This window comes from Mustelus asterias, chromosome 15, assembly GCF_964213995.1.
Source record: "Mustelus asterias chromosome 15, sMusAst1.hap1.1, whole genome shotgun sequence".
Classification (NCBI taxonomy): domain Eukaryota; kingdom Metazoa; phylum Chordata; class Chondrichthyes; order Carcharhiniformes; family Triakidae; genus Mustelus; species Mustelus asterias.
In genome coordinates this window covers 42,174,019-42,194,669 of record NC_135815.1, presented here as the reverse complement: position 1 = coordinate 42,194,669, position 20,651 = coordinate 42,174,019, and the positions used below count along the sequence as shown (strand labels likewise).

Below are 20,651 nucleotides of genomic sequence, written 5' to 3'. Positions count from 1 at the left end.
CAAGCTAGATGGTTCTATCATTTGGTTAACTGTAAATTTTGAAATATTGTAGGCATGTTACAGAAATGGCCTACTTTCGTGCTTATTGTGAAATCTTGAAGTCATTTTGAATATTAAGTGCATATGTCCTCGAACTTGAAGAGTTGCTTATTAGAGCACAAATTTAAAAAAGCACGACCAAAAAATTTGGACTAACTTACGTAAAGGGGAAAGACTGCATAATTTGTCTTTTTCGTAAATATGATTGAAAACTTGATTGAATAAATGCAGATTTGTTTTAAAAAATCTACACCTCATGCCTTTGCTTCTACTTTTCCATTACAAGTTTCCCCGTCTTCAATTATACTGGAAGCCACACATGTAAAACACATCACAGTTATGCATTTGGCGGTTAGTGTTTCAGTTTTATTTTTCCCAGCTCTTTAGATTGTACCATAGAGAAATCCCTAGGTTCCAAAAAGCTCTACTTCTGTGTGTGTGTATCTGTAATAAAATGGACATTGTTTATGCCTGTAAATCCTGCTCCACTCATTACCCCCATTCTCTGATTGTCCAATTACACTTCTTGTGAAGCCTATACTTGGTTTTGATTCCCTGTGTGAATTGCCACAGTTTATCAAGTTGTGCAAATATAAAAGTAATGCATTTGAATTTTTAAAATGTTGTTTTTTATAATTCTAGCTTTTAATGGAACACGCAATATTGAAAGGCTGGTAGTAGGTTTGAAGCAGCAACCCTATCTGTGAACAAATCATGTTTCAACATTAAGTTTCAAGTTTTTTGCAGATTACGTTTTAATATTGATCAATTTCTAACTCCATATTCAGAGTTTACCCTGAATCCTTGTATTGATCCATATTGAGCTGCAAATTTAAACAAAATGCTCTTGTTAGGGATGCTCAGTATGAACTCATCAAGCCTCATAAACATGCAATTCTACACTTTTAACCTACTGTAGATGTTCAACTGATAATTTACATTTTCATTCATGATAACAGAATCATTGTATCAGCCACCCTGTTTCAACTTCAGTTTCATTCTTATCTTTCCTAATCAAGGTCACCAAGACATTTTCTAATTAAATTTTATAATAGGACCAAAGCCAAGCAGTATCATACATTGTTATTTTCAACATTTAGGTAAAAGGTAAAGTTGCCATAGTCCCAGATGACCATAGGCTGCTCTCGCCTTGGAGGGGGCGAGCTGACTAGTGGTAATTTAACCTGAGGATTACCACACGGCAGGTAAGGGGCAAGGTTGAGAAGGTGGGCCTTCATCAATAACCTCAGCTAGTTTGGGAATTGAACCCACACCGATGGTGTTGCTCTGCATCAAAGTTTAAAGTAAAGTTTATTTGTTAGTCACAAGTAAGGCTTACATTAACAATGCAATGAAGTTACTGTGAAATTCCCTGAGTCGCCATGCTCCGGCACCTGTTCGGGTCAATCCACCTAACCAGCATGTCTTTCGGACTATGGGAGGAAACTGGCGTACCTGGAGGAAACCCATGCAGACATGGTGAGAACGTGCAAACTCTACACAGACAGTGACCCAAGCCGGGAATTGAACCTGGGTCCGTGGCGCTGTGAGGCAGCAGTGCTAATCACTATGCCACCGTGCCTCCCTAACCAGCCATTCAGCCAACTGAGCTAACCGCCGCCACTCCTCAACATTTAGACAGGTGAACCTGAATATCTGGTGGGAGCAGTCTTCTCAAAGTCTTTAAAATAGCCAGCACTCTGCATTTTAATCCTTGTCCTCCTGTGTTTCTTTACAATGTTATATTTTTTGAGCTCCCCCCTAAAAATAATCAACTGCCCTTCCTAGGTTAGTGTCAGTTCCAAATGTAACCAACTTACTTTCTCTGAATTCAGAATGTGGATGCGAATTAGGAACATTATTAGGTCCAGTGCTGATCCTTAGGACATCTCTACCACCCTTTGACAATAGCAACTACTACGAATATTCATTGCTTTCTACCCATCGGGTAATTCTTATGTTTCCTGAGTTTACTCTGAATCCTTGTATTGATCTTAATTTTTCATGTGGAACTCTGTCAAATGCTTTTTGGAACTTTTAAGACAGCAAGTTGTGGGGAGGTCTCTGTTGTCTGCTTTGGTTGCCTCCACTTTCCCAGCTAATTTGCACCTTGGCACTCAATGCCTTATAGCTTGCAAATTTCTTGCCTATCCTAGGGTACTCGCGTTTTATTTGTTTTGAACCATTTCAACCTAGGACTAGCATCTCAATGATATCAGTGTCATTAGTTCTGCTTCATTTATCGCTATATAGGGTGGACATGTTGCTTATGTTTTTCTTGTTAAATACTTGGAAAAAGTAACAGTTCAAAAATAATTATTAAGCACATTCTTGGAATTTTTATCCTGTACCAGTTTTAAAACTGAGTTAACACTGCAAAATGTACTGGCTAGCTCCAAATATCTCAACAGTATTGGGTCGAGGGAGTTGTTCTGGGGATGGTTCTGCACATTGATAACATTGGAGACGATTCTGGGTTTTGGCAGCTCAACAGAATAGATCTGAGACTTGGTGGAGTTGAAGTTCTGGAGTTTGACAGTGCAGCAGGCAGTTGATAACATGGGGAGGATAGTTTGGTTCTGCTTGACTGCTGAGGTGGAACATGGGCATGGTACAATTGTAGAGGAGGAACTTTTTGGAGAGCAGGGTATGGTATACAGGCATTTGAATCACTTGTATTTTTAGTGTCATTTGGTGGTAAGCAGAGTGTGTCACCCCAACAAGACTGGGACAGAGAGAGGCTTGTCCCTGATCTGACAAAACTGGTTTGGAATTTACTGAGTTCTTTAGCAATATTTAAACTTGGTGCCTGTGAACGTTACGTGGAAATGTATCTGTGATCACATTCAGTTGTTGTGGATCCCCACTGAGGAGCCATTTGGGATGTTTTTAACCACGTTGAAGGTGCCCTATAAATTGGAATCTTGGTAATGAGGAATAATTAGAGGCTTTTTGTTAATTTCCAAGTTTAATGTATGTTTCTAAAAAGATGTAAAATTACGATGGAAAAGAAATGCTCTGCCTCTTCTGTCTTTGTTTATTCTGACTTGTTCACTATATTTTCTTGAACAACTCCATCTTTACTTTGGAATATGAGAGAATATAACTTTGTTTCTCTTGTCTTCAAATGAAACGATCCTTGCATATGTGACTTAAGTAAGAAGTCTCTCAACACCAGGTTAAAGTCCAACAGGTTTATTTGGTAGCAAATACCATAAGCTTTCGGAGCACAGCTCCTTCGTCAGATGGAGTGGATATCTGTTCTCAAACAGTGCAAACAGACACAGAAATCAAATTACAGAATACTGATTAGAATGCAAATCTCTACAGCCAGCCAGGTCTTAAATGTACAGACAATGTGGGTGGAGGGAGCATTCAACACAGGTTAAAGAGATGTGTATTGTCTCCAGACAGAACAGCTAGTGAAATTCTCCAAGTCCAGGAGGCAAGCTGTGGGGGTTACTGATAATGTGACATAAATCCAACATCCCGGTTTAGGCCGTCCTCATGTGTGCGGAACTTGGCTATCAGTTTCTGCTCAGCGACTCTGAGCTGTCGTCTGTCGTGAAGGCCACCTTGGAGAACGCTTACCTGAAGATCCAAGGCTGAATGCCCGTGACTGCTGAAGTGCTCCCCCACAGGAAGAGAACAGTCTTGCCTGGTGATTGTCGAGCGGTGTTCATTCATCCGTTGTCGTAGCGTCTGCATGGTTTCTAAGGCACTAAGTTTATCCCTATAAGTATGACTGGACCTCTTTCTACCACTTTGTGTCCATTCTAATATTTCCTCAGCGTGAAACGTTCCAGTAATTCTGTAGTTGTACTGGTCTCCAATTTTGTTCACCAATTAGCTGCCCTTGAGATTCGGTGCTAATTGTGGTAACTCACTTACTGAGTCAAGTGCAATTCACTTGTGCTGAGCAATTCCAATTATCAGTTTTTGTCTGTCCCTGTAAGGTGTTGCATATTAGGTCTATACTGTAATCTCTCAGGCCAGAGTCTTTTTAGATTCTTTCATCTTTGTTATTCATTCATGGGACATGCTTTGGCTGGCCAGCATCTATTGCCCGTCCCTAGTTGCCCTTGAGAAGGTGGTGGTGAGCTGCCTCTTGAATCGCTGTGCTGTGGGTTGACCCACAATGCTGTTAGGGAGAGAATTCCAGGATTTTAACCCAGTGACAGTGAAGGAACGGTGATATATTTCCAAGTCAGGATGGTGAGTGGCTTGGAGGGGAACTTGCAGGTGGTGGTGTTCCCATGTATCTGCTACCCTTGTCCTTGGCACTTGGCCTGTACATTACTTCACACCACTTATAGAAACTCTGGAGAGTGGAGATAGACACAGAAAATAGTGGCGTTAATCTCCCTCCTTAGTTCTTCAACTTCTCATTCCCTGATTTGTGTGTCTTAGTGTTTGGAGGTTGCTATGAAAGCCCTTCTCAGGTGCCTATGTTGGTTGACCAGAAGTCTGTTGAATTAATGATTTTTTTGATTATTTCATAGCATTGCTGGTTGGGTCACCACTTGTTGCTCATCTCTGATTGCCCTTGGGAAGATGGTGGTGAGCCAGTTTCTTAAACAACTGCATTTCAAAGGGGAGTTCCAGAATTTTGACCTAGTGACTGTGAAGGAATGGTGATGTAATTTCAAGCCAGGATGATGTGTGGCTTGGAGGGGAACTTGCAGGTGGTGATGTTTCCCTGCATCTGCTGCCCTTGTCCTTCTTGGTGATAGATGATTCTGTTGAAGGAAACATGGTAAATTGCTGCACTGCAGCATGTAGATGATACACACCGCTGCTGCACTGCATAGGTGGTGGAGGGAGTGCATGTGCATGTTGGTGCATAGGGTGCTAATCAAACAGGCTGCTTTGTTCTGGGTGGCATCGAGCTTCTTGAGTGTTGCACTTGAGCTGCACTCAAGATAAGTGGAGAGTATTCCATCACACTGTGTCTCGTAGATGGTGGACAGACTTTGGGCAGTCAGGAAGTGTTATTCGCTGCAGAATTCTCACCCTCTGATCTGTTGTTGCAGCTGCACAGTATTTATTATATGGCGGATCCAATTAAGTCTCTGGCCAATGATTCTCACCCCCTGCCCCCATTCTCTTCTACTGGAGATGGTCATTGCCGTGACCTGAACAGTCATGACCATTTTTCTTTGTGCTGGATTTGTGTCCAACTGATGGAGAGTTTTCCTCCAGATTCCCATTGACTGCGGTTTTGTTTGTGCTCCTTGATGCCCCACTTGGTCAAATGCTGCCTTGATGTCAAGGGCAGTCACTCTCACCTCTCCTCTTGAGTGATCTCTTTTCTTCCTGTTTGGTCCAAGGCTGTAATGGGGTCAGATCTGAGTGGCAGTGATGGAACATGAACCTAACAGGTTACTGTTGACTAGGTTCTGTTTGATAGCACTGTCAGTGACACCTTCCATTACTTTGCTGATGATCAAGAGTGGACAGATTGGTTGGGTTTCTTTTGTCTTGCTTTTTGTTGGACAGGACATACCTGGGCAATTGTCCACATTGCTTGGTAGATGCCAGTTTTGTAAGTGCACTGAAACAACTTGCTGGTGGCAAGTTCTGGAGACATCTTCAGTCAATTGCTGGGATGTGATTAGGTTCCAACCTTTGCACTATCCAGTGCCTTTGGCTGTTTCATGATATCATGCATGGTGAGCTAAATTAGTTGAAGACTGGTATCTATGATTGTGGAGACCTCAGGAGGAGGCCAAGATGGATAATCCACTCTGAACGTCTGGCTGAAGATGATTTCCAGTGCTTCAGCCTTGTCTTTGCATTGATGTGCCATGCTCCTCTATCATTGAGGCTGGGGACAGAAATGGAGCTTCTTCCTCCACCACCTTTCACAACTCGATGTGGCAGGACTGCAGAGTTTTTGATCTTGATCAATTGGCTGTTGGATCACTACTCTAGTCTTTTGTTTAGTGCTTGCTGCTTCCGCTGTTTGGCATCCTGTGTTATAACTTCACCAGGTTCACACATTTTTAAAAGTATGCCTGCATGCTCCCCTGCACTCTTGTTTGAACCAGCTTGGATCCTCTGGTTTGATGGTAATGGTGGATCACAGGTTTGCCAGGCCATGAGGGTACAGATTGTGATTGAACATAGGTTCTTTGCTGCTGATCGCCACAGCGCCTAACGGATGCCCAATTTTGAGTTGCTAGATCTAGTTGTAAATCTATGCCATTTAGCATAGTGGTTGTGCCTCATAACACAATGGAGGGTATTCTCAATGTGATGAAAGGACTGTGTCTCCACAAGAACCTTGTGATGGCCACTCTTATCAATACCGTAATGGGCAGATGCATCTACAACAGATAGGTTGGTGTGGGTGAGGTCAAGTAGGACCCAGCCAGCTTGGTTCGTCGTGGTACTACTGAGCCACTCTTTGGTGATGGACGCTGAAAACCCCTACCCATTCTATGGACATTCTATGCCCTTGTATTCTCACTGTTTCTTCCAAGTGGTCTTCCACATGGAGGAATACTTATTCATCAGCTGGGGAGGTGTTGGGGAAGTGGTAGGTGGTAATCAACAGGAGATGTTCTTGCTTATGTTTGAGACTTCATGAGGTCTGGAGTCAATGTTGAGGACTTCTAGCACCAGACCCAGAGATGGTGATGGTAGAGTCTGGGGCATTATCTCTATGTTCTTATGGTATGATTCAACGAACATGACTGTCAGGCTGTTGCTTGACTATTTTGTGGGGCAGTTTTCCCAATTTTGGCAGATATTAGTGAAAAAGATTTTGCACAGTCGATAGGGCTGGGTATTCTGTTGTCATTTCCAGTGTTTAGGTTGATTCCAGTGTGTACAACAGAGTGGCTTGTTAGGTGGAGCAGGTAGATTGTTGACTCCCTCACCACCACCTGCAGAATATTATTAAACAGATGTGTTTTTATGGCAAATGACTATCTTCTGATTCTAGGTTTGTTTATTTAAATTTAAATTCCACCAGCTGCTGTGGTGGGATTTAAACCCGTGTCCCTATAACATTAGCTCTAGTGCAGTGACATTGTCACTATGCCGCCAGTTCTCCCGAATAACCTCTGAAGGAAAACCATGGAACTCACTTAAAGGTGCAAGATTTTATTCTTTCCTTCCCTTTGTCAAATTTCATTTGGCATGATTGCTTAAAGCATCTTGAGAAAAAGGAGTAACATTTCTTCAGGTTGGAAGTAACCTCTTGGTATTGCCATGTTCAGGTCTTCTAAATAGATAAGATCTGCTTAAATGACTTATTTGCCAGGTCCCTCTTTGGCTAACTGTTCGAGACAACCTTGAATGATATTTGAACGTGTGCTACAAATTTCACTTGCAAGGGCATTTCTTCTTTCCTTTGTACATAGTTCATAAATGTGCCCATCACTCAAGAAAACTTAAACAACCGGACTTTGCAACGCAGAAGGAAAGCATCAAGTGAACATGAAGTGTCAGTTTGCCACTGGTGCATCGTGCAACAGTTAATGTTCTGAGGACCCGGGTTTGAATCCTGCCATGGCAGATGGTGGAATTTGAATTGAAAAAGATCTGGAATTAAGAATCTACCGATGACCATGAAGTCATTGTCGATTGTTGGAAAAACCCATCTGGTTCACTAATGTCCTTTCGGAAAAGAAATCTGCCATCCTTACTTGACCTGGCATCCATGTGACTCTAGACCGACAGCAATGTGGTTGCCTCTCAATTGCCTTCAGGCAACTAAGGAAGGGCAATAAATGTTGACCAGCCAATGACGCCTACGTCCCACAAATGAATTTTTAAAAAGTTTAAAAAACAAGGAAAAAGCTGGAAAAGAAGGGAGTAATCAAGAAAGCAGCAACTCCTACTGACTGCATAAGTAACATGGCAGCAGTGAAACGACCTGGAAAGCTGCGAGTGTGCTACACTCAAAGGATCTAAATAAAGCACTGAAGAGATCTCCACTACCTCATGCCAACCATCAAAGGAATTTTGCCACAGTTTGCCAAGGCAGAGATCTGTAGATACGAAAAATGGTTGCAAGGCAGCAGAAGCTGGATGAAAACAGCAGCTTGCAAACTATATTCTGGATGCTGTTCAGGAGGTATAGATGGTTGCCCACGCCATTTGGCATTTCCACAGCTCCAGAATAGTATCCATGCAGAAAGCTTGAGATCGTCGGTGACCTTTCCAGAATGGAAGCCCTAGTAGATGACCTGCTGGTCAATAGATGTGGGGACAAATGGAAGAAGGCATAGCTGACCATGGGTGTGGAGGCACAATGGAAGAGGCCATAGTTGACCACGATCAGAATCTCCTGCAACTTGTTCATCTGAAACTGAACAAGGAAAAATTGCAACTGAAAATGCCTGCAGTCAAGTACACTGACAGCAAATGCTTTTGCCTGGATCTTAACAAAGTCAGAGCTATAGCAGCAATGCAGCGACCAACAGATATGGAAACAGTGCAACAATTTGTTGGATTTGTGAACTACCTAGCAAAATGTTTGCCTAATTTGCCATTGGAAAGTGAACCATCACACAAGCTTATGGCTAAGAATGTGCAAGAATACGAAGCAGCATTCATCAAGATCAAACTAGCAATGAAAATAAAGTGCTGGAGTTCTATGATATCAATGATAAGTCACCTTGCAGTGTGACGCCAGCGAGACGGATCTCTGAGCAACCCGAATGCAGCAAGGCAAACTAGCAATGGGTGTTAATGCAAACTGAACAATGCTATGCCCAGATCGAGAGCATGACTGGCTCTTGTGTTTGCTTGTGAGCATTTTCATCAATACCTGCTTGGGAGAGACAAAATAACAATGGAGTCCAACCAAATGCCACTCCAATCATTTTTTCAAACCATTACTATCCGCTCCAAAGCGATTACAAAGAATGTTTTTTTCCAGAGATATCACCTGGATGTGACCAACAAGCAAAGAAAACAGATGCACAATGTGAAATCTTCCAGATTCAGTGTGAAACAACAGCTCAACGTGTTGTGAAAGTTATCAACCCAGCAGAGAGGATAGTTGTGTTATAGTGAGTAATTTGGGTAACTCACGGTTACACATGATGCATTCAAATTTGTCTCTTCATTCGTTGTGAAAAAGAAGATGCTTGGGTTTGGAAGTGCAATCATTGCTTCATATCCTATCTGGCTTCTTATAATCATGTGACCTCTGCTGTGAGCTACAAGGCTGGGGAGAACCATCTTGCATTCCATTCACTAAAAACATTAAACTAGAAACACTGGTCTTAGAGCTCATAACAGAGGTGACATGAAACTGCTGGACCATCAGCCTTGTCTCCTATTGAAGCTCGCAGTGCAGAGAATTAAAATAATGCAGGAATAGACTTTGATAAATTTATTTTGAAATTGAAATTACACTAACTTGTTACTAAATGGTCCTGAAAAAGAACCCTAAGTCTATATTCAGGAGGGGAATGATCTGTCGAGTCCAAATTTTCCTTTGATGTATGCTAACATTATCTGGTCAGAACGTGCATCGCTTTGTGATGTTATGTAAAAGAACGCTGGGATCAACTAAGCACTTCGTATGTGTTGTAGCAGCACAGTTGTCTCCGATATATTAACATTGGCCTCACTGGAGCTCCCACATTTAATGGATAAGGCAGCCGTGCCTGAGATGCTGGAGGTATAGCCCGAAAAACAATGTGTTTTGCATTCAGTTGTGTATGGGAGGGAGGCTGTTTTGAGTGTGCTCGTTGATCCAGCAAGTTTATTTTGGGCTCATTGAGGAAGGTGATGCTCTACTTGCAAACACTGAAAGTGTTGGTCCTATTTACTTCCACATTAAGTAAAACAAAACTGATAACTATGTTAAATTATATAACTTTTCATGCAGAAAAATTATTTGTCATTACATGGGCTTGTGGAATTTTTATAATTTGGGAGGGGAGCCTCAACATACAAATGTTGTGAACACCTGGGTTTTGAACTTTGATTCCAGGGATGAAGGACTTGCCTTATGAAGACAGATTCAGCAGTTTAGGTCTATACTCGCTGGAGTTTAGAAGAATAAAAGATCTAATTTAGGTATGCAAGATCCTAAAGGGATCAACAGGGTAGATGTAGAGCAGATGTTTCCCCTTCTTGGACATTCCAGAATGAGGGGCCATAGTTTTAGGCTAAGGGTTGGCAGATTTAAAACAGAAATGAGGAGGAATTACTTGATTCAAAGGGTCGTGAATCTGTGGAATTCCCTATCCCATAGTGCAGTGGATGCCGGAACACTAAACAAATTTAAGGAGGTGAGTTCAAAAGTGTAATGGGGTGAATTCTTTCTTTGAAGTGAATAGAGGAAAATTTCATCCAATATCCAAATTCGCGCTTAAACGAATGTTTTCTAAACAAGTCAAAGAATATCGTAGAAAAATGTGAGGTAATCCAGTTTGGTAGAAAGAACAGATGTGTAGAGTATTTACTAAATGGCACAAAATTAGAATGTGTAGATGTACAAAGGGACCTGGGTGTCCTTGTCTATAAGTGCAAAATGGGTATTGGAATGTTAGCCTTTATTGCAAGAGGATTTGAGTACAGGAATAGTGAAGTTGTGCTTTAAATGTATAGAAGCTTGGTTAGACAGTACCCCAGGTTCGATGTGCAGTTTTGGTCCCCTTATCTCCGAAAGGATATTGTTGCCAGAGGGAGAGCAAGCAACAAATATTCACCAGACTTGTTCCAGGGATGGCAGGCCTACTTTCTACTCTACTTTCTCAGAAGGCTAAGGAAATTTGGCATTTCAGCTACGACACTCTCCAACTTTTACAGCGCACCATAGAAAGAATTCTTTCTGGTTGTATCACAGCTTGGTATGGCTCCTGCTCTGCCCAAGACCACAAGAAACTACAAAAGGTCATGAATGTAACTGAATCCATCTCACAAACCAACCTCCTATTCATTGACTCAGTCTACACTTCCCGCTGCCTCGGCAAAGCAGCCAGCATAATTCATAATTCCGTGCACCCTGGACATTCTCTCTTCCCCCTTCTTCCGTCGGAAAGAAGATACAAAAGTCTGAGGTCACGTACCAACCGACTCAAGAACAGCTTCTTCCCTGCTGCTGTCAGACTTTTGAATGGACCTACCTTGCATTAAGTTGATCTTTCCCTACACCCTAGCTATGACTAACGCTACACAAGAACATAACATAAGAAATAGGAGCAGGAGTAGGCCATCTAGCCCCTCGAGTCTGCCCCGCCATTCAATAAGATCATGGCTGATCTGAAGTGGATCAGTTCCACTTACCCGCCTGATCCCTATAACCCCTATTCCCTTACCGATCAGGAATCCATCTATCCGTGATTTAAACATATTCAACGAGGTAGCCTCCACCACTTCAGTGGGCAGAGAATTCCAGAGATTCACCACCCTCTGAGAGAAGAAGTTCCTCCTCAACTCTGTCCTAAACTGACCCCCCTTTATTTTGAGGCTGTGCCCTCTAGTTCTAGCTTCCTTTCTAAGTGGAAAGAATCTTTCCACCTCTACCCTATCCAGCCCCTTCATTATCTTATAGGTCTCTATAAGATCCCCCCCCCCTCAGCCTTCTAAATTCCAACGAATACAAACCCAATCTGCTCAGTCTCTCCTCATAATCAACACCCCTCATCTCTGGTATCAACCTGGTGAACCTTCTCTGCACTCCCTCCGAGGCCAATATATCCTTCCGCTAATAATAATAATTCTGCACTCACTCGTTTCATTCTCTGAGTGGTATGCTTTGTCTCTATAGCATACAAGAAACAATACTTATACTGTGTACTAATAAATGTGACAATCAAAATCAAACCTGTCTTAAGAAGAGAGATTGGGCAAACTGGACCTGCATTCTCCAGAGTTTCAAAGAATGAAAGATGATCTAATTGAAACCTACAAAATACTTAAAGGGATAGACAGCATAGATGCAGGTAAGATGTTTGCCTTGGTTGGGGAATCTGGAACCAGGGGGCACAATTTCAAAATAAGGGTAAGCCTTGGGGCCGAGATAAGGAGAAATTTATTTACGCAGAGGTTGTGAATCTTTGGAATTCTCTACTCCAGTGGGCCTTAGAAGCTCAGCCATTGAGTATGAAATTAATGGATTTCTGATTAACAATAATATAAAGGGTTATGGTGATAGTGTGCATAAAAACTTTGAAACCTCCGAATTAGCCATGCTTGTATTGAATGACTGAGTAGGCTTGGTAAGTTGAATGGCCTATTCCTGTTTCCAGATTCCTACAAATCTTCATTGATTTGCACATTAACAAAATCAGCCAGAAGATAGTCAAGCACATGCTGGACCAAAGACCTTTTCTCCCTCTGGATGAGCAGGTATCAACATTGTAAGGTCATTAGTTTCTATATTGGTTCATTATTCTGATTAATAAATTTTATGTTAGACCCTTGGGATTGGGGATGACTTGATTTCACTCCGGTTCAGTGGGTTCTGATATAGCTGATAAGTGTAGTGTGTGATCTGCAGTCTCTCGAACATCAGGGCAGGTGATAATTGGAGGCGCAGGTAGAGATTGTTGGGAAGTTTATGAGCTCTCTCTGACACTCCAACTGTGTGATTAAGTGTTTCAGTGTGTTCGTTACCTTCCAGAATGAATCTTCTCTATTTTGCTCAGTCGCAAGGCAGGGATTCCCATGAGTCCATGGGGATGTTTGACCTCAACCGGGATACTTTGAGGACATCCCTAAAGTGTTTCTACTGTCCTTTTAGGAATCTCCTGCCATGACTGAGTTCCAAATAGTTCCTTCGGGGGTCTCATGTCAGGCACATGAATGACATGTTGTGCCCAGTGGAGTTGGCTTTGAGTGATTAGCACCTTGACACTGGATATATTGGCTTGGAGTGCTCACTGCTGTTGGACCACCTTTCTTGCCACTTGGTTTGGAGGATCTTGTGAACCACTAGTGGTACTTCTCCAGTGGGTTGAGATGCCTGCTATATGTTGTCCAAGTCTCTGAAATATCCAGGAATGTGGAAATATGACTGTTGGATAAAGTGTGACTTTAGCCTCACGAGAAACACTCCTAAGATTTGACTGTATTGCTATGTTGCAGCTTTTATTCCTGTTCGAGATGGTTAGGGAATATTAATGTGGCACCTGCTAGAGTTTTTATAGTTCAGTAGATGGTTTTCTGGTGACAAAACATTTGTAATTGCTTGTTACTAAGGCATAACTATAGAATATAGGATAATGCTGTATTAGTAATGAATATAACTAGTGGCAGTTGTGGATATTTGTACACTAGTCTCTTTCACCTTTTCACCCTTCTTTCTCCAACCTCCAAAAATGACTTGTTGCCTCTTTCCTTTGCAAGGCTGCCGTACTATAAATCTCTTCATGAAACTTTTGTTTAGTTAAAAGAGTTTGGCAGCCAAGTTGGTGGTAGTATGAATAGTATCACAGCTTATCTCAACAATACACCCTACCTGTCTGGTCCTTGGTGAAATCTGAGGTTTTATTTTAGCCTATGAAGTTGTCTCCCGATCCCACTTTCAAGTGGTCCCACTCCATTCCTTTTTTTGACTTTTTCATGAAACACAACTGAGACTTATTGGGGGAGGTCTCCCATCCCTCCCGCCACAGGAATCGCAGCGGGCAGGGGCGGTAAGGCAAAGGTCCATTGACCTCGGGCAGGAATCTCTGGTTTTGGGGTGAACGTGGCCGGAGAATCCCACCCATTATTCTTCACTTGCCTTCCCATAGTCAATTCAAACCTTTTTTGTCATTTTGATGCTTATTGTTTTAATCTCTTTTAGTTGGATCCTTTTTAATTAAAAAAACAAATTTGCAAATTAGCTAATAGCTGCTTAAAAGAGGCATATTGTACTTTTATACCAATTTATACCCATCAAATAAAGTGCTAAAACTTGGTGGTGGTATTATTCCTGTAACAGATTGTAAAGAAGTCAAAAGTAACATTGGCTTCTCTGCGAAGTGATAACATAAAGTCCGCTGTAGGTTAGTTTTCAATTTACAATGTCAACAGGAAATGTTCAGCAACTGTGTTTTATGCCTAGGAAAATTAAATTCACCAAGTGCTTACTTCTAATGAAGGAATTAATTTGGGATCCAATGGCATCCCATTAGCACTTTTTGAATCTTAAAAGTGTGTAAATTATTTCTCAAGTATAATATTGTTAACTATAAATCAAAATTAATGATACATTAGATGGATACACATTTTTGAGCAGTATTTAATTGGGTTTGTTGAAATAACTGGTAACAAAGCAATTATATGAAAGACTGGATAAATCTTGGGAACAAGTGCACTTTTAACAACTTTTAAGTGTTCTAGGAGTTTGTTCAGTGGCTCACAGAGCTCTGGAGGCTTGTATGGTTGACACTAAGTGTTTATTCCCCAGGATACAGCCAGGGACTAGGTACTATCTTCATGCTGGCATCTGCTAGATGACTACAGTACTCAGTCCACTGTCATTTGACTACATCATACTGTATGAAATACTGTTTTGCTATTAACCATTGCTAAGCCGAACACCCTTATACTACACAAAGTACAATTTTCAACTTGTTGAAAGATCATGCATGCACTACGTAATGGATGCATGTATATGTGTTCTTAAGAACTGAAATTTATTTGGGGATTAGTATTTTTTACCTTTTCAGTTGGGTCCTGGGTAATAATATGAAGATAGCTTGGATTGTTCATCTGCATTTACACTGTCTCCTGCTAATGGACTCCATTTAGACCCGTTAGAAACTTTGTTTTAATAAATCATGCAAAAGAAGACGACTTTATAGTGCAGCACTCCAGGGTTAGTGCAGTTAAGTCCCAGCAAGCATTACATGCTCAAGTGAAATTGGGTTTGGACCTACAAACTTCTGACTAAGACTGGAAACTACCACTGAGCTGGCTGCATGAAAGTATAGTCCTTTATTTTAATCATTTGGAAATGCTTTATGTCGACAAGTTTGCAAAGTTTTTGGAGGACAAAGAAAGAGATGAGTTAAGATGTGCAAGTTAGGTGGATTGGCTATGCTAAATTGCTCCTTAGTGTCTATGTTAGGGGGATTAGCAGGGAAAATACATGGGATTAAGGGAATGGGTCCTGGAGTGGGCCTGGGTAAAATGCTCCGTCGGAGATTTGGTGCAGGCTCGATGAGCCAAATCGTCGTCTCCTGCATGGTAGGGATTCTGAGCATGGATTGGATTGAGGTTTTGGTGGAGACCAAAGTGCGAATACTAGAAAAGTTTTGCAAACTCTTGTGTCTTGTCTGTGTAGGTTGCTGACTGGCTTACATTAGCTGGGAAAATCGCACACGAAATTTTAGTTGCTAGATTCAGTTCAGATTCAGTGATGTGCACTGCAGATTTCTGCCACTGCTTGCTGTACAGGGTTGTTTGTGAAATGAATCTAGACATTCTTAATGTAGTGGGTGTAGGTGCATAACACAAAACTTGATGATTTGCCAAATGGACAAAGAATGACTAGTTTGGTACGCAGCAGGGAAGTTGGTGCTTTTGCAGTACTTGACTGAGCACATAGTGAAGGCAATATCATATATGCCTAACAAAAAAACTATCCCATCAAAAAAGTGCTTTTGTACACAGTGTTATTTGGTTGTGGCATGGGGAAATGATGCATAATTGTTCTAATCACTTTCCAACAAGTTTGTGAAAGCAGTAGTACTTGCAGGGCATGTTACTGAGACAGAATTTACAAGAAGTGTGCATCTTATATGCAATATTGCAGCGTTAACACTTTAAATGAAGGCAGATCATTTTAAAGCATTGGTATCCGCTGAACACAGTAAAAGTTTAAAGGTTATTTATTAGTGTCACAAGTAGGCTTACAATTAACGCTGCAATGAAGTTACGATGAAAATCCCCTCGTCGCCACAGTTCGGCGCCTGTTCAGGTTCACTGAGGGACAATTTATTTGCAAACATCCTAATTTAAAATGTATTTATTACAGTATGATGTACGATTAGCAGCTGCAATGCTAAAACCAATTTTGGCAGTTCTCAAACGTCAGGATCCCATTATGTTGTCAGATCTTGTTTGCCTGTAATTCGGGCACCAGAATATCATGCCTGTGCATTCCATTTTTCAATTGACCCCAGGCTCTGGAACTCACCTCCCATTTAAAAGTTGAAATGGGCTGTCAGGAGGACCATTTGATAGCAGGTCACTGGACTCGTACGTTTGCCTATGAATTTGGTGACTTTGCATTTCATTTCAATATTAGAATCTGAAGCTACATATGAATTGAGAGCAGGAAGAAGTAGGCCACTTGGCCCCTCAAGCCTCCTTTGCCATTCGATAAGGTTATAGCTGATCTGATTGTGGCCTTAACACCACTATCCTGCCTACCCCCAATACCCTTTGATTACCTTGTTAGTCAAGAATCTATCTAAATCTGCCTTAAAAATATTCAATGACCTACCTCTGCCACTTTTCCACAAACAACCGACCCTCTTGAGAGGGGAAAAAAAATCCTCCCCTCTCTCATTTTCCCATTGTGTCTCTGAGTTCTGATCTTTACCATAAGGGGAAGCATCCTATCAGTATTCATTTTGTCGGGCCCCCTCAAGATCATAGATGTTTCAACGAGATTACCCCGCATTCTTGTGGAATACACTGGATTTCGACCCAACGTGTCCAACTTGTCCTCGTAAGATCAACCCCTCATCCTCGGAATCAGTCGAGTGAACCTTCTTTGAACTGCAAAATCAATTATGTTCGTTCTTAAATAAGGAGACCAAAATTGTACATAGACGTGGTCTTACCAGTGTCTTGTGCAACTATAGCAACACATCCCTACTTTTATATTCCATTCCCCTTGCAATAAACAACAATTTTCCTTTTGCCTCCATAATCATTTGCTGTACCTGCGTTTTTGCTTTGTGTGATTCATGTACCAGGATGACCAGATCCCTCTGCATCTCTGACCGCTGCAATCTCTCTCCATTTCATAATACATTGCTTTACTATTCTTACTGCCAAGTGGACAAGTTTACATTTTCCTATGTTATACGCCGTCTGCCAAAATCTGCCCGCTCACTTAACCCACCCATACCGCTTTGCGGACCCCTTAGGTACTCGACTATACATTTGGTCCCTTCATCTAAATCATTGATTGTTTGGCTTGCATATCTTGCACTATTTTTCCTCTTGTAGAAGAATGTGAAGTGTTGTAAGGATTTGCAGGCAGAAGAACAAACCTGTTTAACTGCATCTTAAACACCCCTCCGAGGGTCACCATCCTTGGATTCGGCCTTGAACTTGGGTTTTTAGCTGAGACAGGAGAGCTACCAACTGAACCACAACATCCTCAAACTGTCCCCATCGTACTCCAGGAGTGTTGTGATTAGTGCCTAGTAGATATTATGCTGGATGGAGATAAGTGGGCTGAAGGGCTTTTTTTCATCTGAAACTATATTGGCTTCTAACGTTTTCAAAGTCCAGCAATCCTTCTGGATGCTAACACTTCAATATGCTATGTGTTGCCTACAGTTTTCTGCATTTTGAAGGAAAGTATAATAAGCAAGGACATCAACTTGCAGTTCCCATGCAAAAATGGGCAGAGTGACTGCATTCAGCCTTCACAGTATCAGTTCTATTCCTGGAATAACTCCTTGGAGAAAAAATTGGAGTTTGATTTGTGTATTTAATGTAAATTGTGGTCCTGATGACCTTGATATATTGTGTATTACATGAAGATTGTTATATTATTGCTCACTCATTCTCCACTCCACCAACCCCACCTCCCTCCTCAAGTCACCATATGCAATGCTTCCTGCTATGAGAGAACTTTTCCATAAGGAGATATTGGACTTGTATTCTTTGGAATCTAGAAGAATGAGAGTTGATCTCATTGAAGCATTTAAATTCTTAAAAGAATTACAGGGTTGTTGTGAGAGCCTGTTTCATGTGAGAGCCTGTTTCACCTGGCTGGACAGTAGTTTTTAATTTGTGATCTACAGATCACCAGTGGCCTGAAGGTGGTGTGTGGGCTGGTTCAAAATCCAAGTCACTGACGTGCAACATGATGATCAAGGCTATACAAGCGATCAGACCAAAACCCTCATTCTCACCACTTGCACACTGTCACACAAATCAGATTGGCTTCCATGTGCGCAGCACAAGTTGTCAAAAGTGCAAGCAAAAGTGCAAGCAATAGAGATAGGATGTATGCGCATTTAGAAAGGAATAAACTCATTAACGATAGTCAGCATAGTTTTGTGAGAGGGTGGTCATGCCTCACTAACCTGGTGGAGTTTTTTGAAGAAGTGACCAAAATGGTTGACGAGGGAAGGGCCGTGGATGTCGTCTATGTGGACTTTAGTAAAGCGTTTGACAAAGTCCCTCATAGTAGGCTGGTGAAAAAGGTTGGATCTCATGGGATAAAGGGGGAGGTGGCGAGATGGGTGGAGAACTGGCTTGGTCACAGAAGACAGAGGGTGGTAGTGGAAGGGTCTTTTTCCGGCTGGAGGCCTGTGACTAGTGGTGTTCCGCAGGGCTCTGTATTGGGACCTCTGCTGTTTGTGATTTATATAAATGATCTGGAAGAAGGTGTAACTGGGGTGATCAGTAAGTTTGCGGACGACACAAAATTGGCAGGACTTGCAGATAGTGAGGAACATTGTCAGAGGCTACAGAAGGATATAGATAGGCTGGAAATTTGGGCAAAGAAATGGCAGATGGAGTTCAATCCTGATGAATGCGAAGTGATGCATTTTGGTAGAAATAATGTAGGGAGGAGCTATACGATAAATGGCAGAACCATAAAGGGTGTAGATACGCAGAGGGACCTGGGTGTGCAAGTCCACAGATCCTTGAAAGTGACGTCACAGGTGGAGAAGGTGGTGAAGAAGGCATATGGCATGCTTGCCTTTATAGGACGGGGCATAGAGTATAAAAGTTGGGGTCTGATGTTGCAGATGTATAGAACGTTGGTTCGGCCGCATTTGGAATACTGCGTCCAGTTCTGGTCGCCACACTACCAGAAGGACGTGGAGGCTTTGGAGAGAGTACAGAGGAGGTTTACCAGGATGTTGCCTGGTATGGGAGGGGCTTAGTTATGAGGAGAGATTGGGTAAACTGGGGTTGTTCTTCCTGGAAAGACGGAGGATGAGGGGAGACTTAATAGAGGTGTATAAAATTATGAAAGGCATAGATAGGGTGAACGGTGGGAAGCTTTTCCCCAGGTCGGTGGTGACGTTCACGAGGGGTCATAGGTTCAAGGTGAAGGGGGGGAGGTTTAACACAGATATCAGAAGGATGTATTTTACACAGAGGGTGGTGGGGGCCTGGAATGCGCTGCCAGGCAAGGTGGTGGAGGCGGACACACTGGGAACGTTTAAGACTTATCTAGACAGCCATATGAATGGAGTGGGAATGGAGGGATACAAAAGAATGGTCTAGTTTGGACCAGGGAGCGGCGCGGGCTTGGAGGGCCGAAGGGCCTGTTCCTGTGCTGTATTGTTCTTTGTTCTTAATAACAATGCAGTTCTAGAAGCAAAATTTATGTTACTGTTCCAACATACAACTGCAAAATCGGATTTTTAACACTTGGGATGAAAACAAGAGGAACTGTCAAAATATTTTGGGAGCTTGGATAATGGGTGTTCATCAGCCTTGAACTATTTGGACATCTCATTTAAATGGCGAAGCAAGCTCAAGGGGCTGAATGGCCTACTCCTGTTCCTGTTTGGTCTTATGGGTGAATGCTTTCTCTGGTGGATAGAGTGCCAATCAAGCAGGTTTCTTTGTCCTGGTTGATATCAAGCTCTTGTGTCATTGAAGCTATATTTATCCAGATAAGTGGAGAACATTCCATCACATTTTTCACTTGTGTCTTGTAGATGGTGAAAGACTTCGGGAGTCAGAAGATCTGACCTGTTGATGTAGCCACAATATTTATGTAGCTGGTCCAATTCAGTTATTTGGTCAGTGGTGACGTCCAGGATGTTGACTGTTAATTCAGTGATCTTATTAAATGTCATGGAGAGGTGGTTAGACTCTTTGTTGGAGTTGGTCATTATCTTGCACTTGTGTACAAATGTGGTAAATATACCACTCCACTTAGTGATAAACAGTGAACTTTCCCTAGTTTGCATAACTTTTTCTCCATAAAATTTTAACGTTAGAATGGAATAGAAACAAAATTGTCTGCTGGATGTGAATGTTTGAACAATTTGATTGGCTAAATTGGGACAATGTGAGCCTTTTGGAAACTAAATAAACTAACACTATATCTGAGCAAACTGTTGGAAAGGTCATTGTGAAACACCATTGTGTCTGAAAAGTTAGTTGTGTCAGGGAAGAGAAAAACGAATAAGAGCTTGGAATTGAAGCATTCGCGGAAACACCAGGGGGAATACAAAGTTAGAGAGTTACTAACAAAATACCATGCTGACTTTAAACTTTGTATGCAATATTCCTATGTCTAATAGGCTCCATAGAGGTATTCTAAACAAATTTGCACATTGAAATTAAAATCAATTTTGCTCTTCATCTGTGGAGTGTTCAGGTTGGGTTGAATTATTAAGAGTGGACCTGGAGTAACTAGAGAAATCTGTTCTGCATGGGATCAGTGGGAGTGAAGACAAAAATATACTCCTTTGACTTTTCATTTATCAGAA

General features: G+C 41.8%; 1 protein-coding gene across 1 annotated transcript in view; it reads left to right on the top strand.

Annotated features, from left to right (window-relative positions):
* The window catches only part of ppp2r5a (protein phosphatase 2, regulatory subunit B', alpha isoform), a 165,822-nt gene that overhangs the window by 38,654 nt on the left and 106,517 nt on the right, over nucleotides 1–20,651 (top strand). The gene's annotated exons all lie outside the window — the stretch shown is intronic.